We start from the raw sequence: 1,723 nt of genomic DNA, 5'->3' as shown, positions 1-1,723 counted from the left end.
CTCACTTGCCCCGCCCTCCACACACACAGGACTCCCTGCTGGCTTCCCCTGCGATGTCTCCTCTACTTGGAATGTTCTTCTAGTGTCTCCCTCCTGCACCTGCGCCCGGTTCTGATCCTTCTCCGTGATGCCTACCACCACCTGACGTGTGCACTTACCCACCTGTCTCTCCCCTCTGGAACACGGGCTCACTTGTCTCCACTCTGTTCAGAGCTGTCGCCCAGCGCCTAGAACAGTGCCGACACACAGGAGGAACCCAATGAATATTTTGTAAATGAATGAAAGATAGAAGGAAACGCAAAGCGTGCTTATGATAGAAAGTGAGAGCTTAAAAGCATGGCAGGACAGCTAAGGCTTAATGAACTGCCACTCGCATCCACAGAGAAAGACACGAAGGCCAGCGCCTCGGCGAGGGCCTACGGCCCTGCGGCCTACAACCCAGCGGTGTCAGCTCCACCTCGCTGGGCCCGCCGAGGGCAGACGCGGGTGTCGGGACCCAGGCCGGGCCGCCCTCCTCGCAACCCCGCGGACCCCAGGGCCATGCCCCGGTCCCAACACGCGAGACCCCGCGCACCCACGTGGAGGGGCTGCAGTCCCGCGGACACTCGCGGAAGTCCTCCCGGGGCTCGAGGTCGCCGCGGCGCCCTGATAGCGACACGGCCGCAGCACCACGCGCCTACCTGCGTCCACCTGCGCCCACCGCGCGAGCCAGCTGCGCCGCCAACGCCGGCTTCCGGCAGAGCCCAGAGCCCCGGCCACGCGCCAGTCCCGCCCTCGGGCGCGCGGTGCCTTCCATTGGCTGAGGCCTACATCAGTCTTCCCGCGGGCCAATGGCAAGTGGCAGCCTCACGGGGGCGGGGCCCGTCCCGGACGCGGGCTGATGACGCCATCTCTGGGGGCGCTGGTTGCTAGGAGAGCAGCGGTTGCCAAGGCAGCTTCCCTCCCTGGGTACCTGCGGGCGGGCGGGTTCCGGCCCCCAGCGTCAGGGTCGACGCCGTGAGGTGTGGGAGCCGCAGTCCCGACCTGTGCCCGCGGGGCAGCCCGGCGTGCGGGAGCTCGGAGTGGGTCCCCCAGCGAGGGTCCAGGGCGGCCGGGCTCGGAGCACTCGCAGGGGTTCTAAGGGATGGTCTCAAACCTAATGCTGAGCTTTTAAAAATCAGGGTGCAAAGAGGGTGGGTGCTGAGAAAAGGAAAGAACCATTATCTGAGGAATGCAAGTCCTTTCGTTGTCAGGCCCCAGGAGATTAAAATGAGACATCGCGTCCTACTCCCCGTTTTGAGCTCTGTATTCATCTCCTGAAACTGCTTGCTGTTGCCACAAGTAGCCATAAATTGACCTGATAATGCCACACCAGTCACTAAAACCACACCCTGTAGCTTAACAATGTATAGCCAATCACTAATCAATCTGTAAGCCAATGAGAATTCCTGACACAGGACTTTGTATCAACCCGTTCCTTGATCTCCATTTTTGCCTTTTAAAAAGCCGAAGTGGCTCAGGCCCGTAATCCCTGCTCTTTGGGAGGCCGTGGCGGGAGGATCGCTTGAGCCCAGGAATTCCAGGCGGGAGTGAGCGATGATGACACCACTGCACCCAGCCTGGGGGCAGAGTGAGACCCTGTCTCTAAAAAAAACATAATCCACTTGTAACTGCTGCTAATTGGAATGTATTTTCTGGGCAACTTGAATCTATGCTTTTGGGTTGCAATCCTCAAGCACTTATA

At 60.0% G+C, this 1,723-nt stretch overlaps 1 long non-coding RNA gene across 1 annotated transcript in view; it reads right to left on the bottom strand.

Annotated features, from left to right (window-relative positions):
• The window catches only part of LOC105806059, an 11,407-nt gene extending 10,678 nt beyond the window's left edge, over positions 1 to 729 (bottom strand). The window contains exons 1-2 of the long non-coding RNA XR_001137235.1: positions 681 to 729; positions 163 to 227 (exon numbers count right to left, since the gene is read on the bottom strand). This is a non-coding gene — a long non-coding RNA (uncharacterized LOC105806059). The remainder of the gene's footprint in view (positions 1 to 162; positions 228 to 680) is intronic.
• Positions 730 to 1,723: the final 994 nt, after the last annotated feature.

The sequence above is a fragment of the Propithecus coquereli genome, unplaced genomic scaffold, assembly GCF_000956105.1.
Source record: "Propithecus coquereli isolate 6110/MARCELLA unplaced genomic scaffold, Pcoq_1.0 Scaffold137, whole genome shotgun sequence".
NCBI lineage: Eukaryota > Metazoa > Chordata > Mammalia > Primates > Indriidae > Propithecus > Propithecus coquereli.
This window is presented reverse-complemented; position numbering and strand designations above follow the sequence as displayed.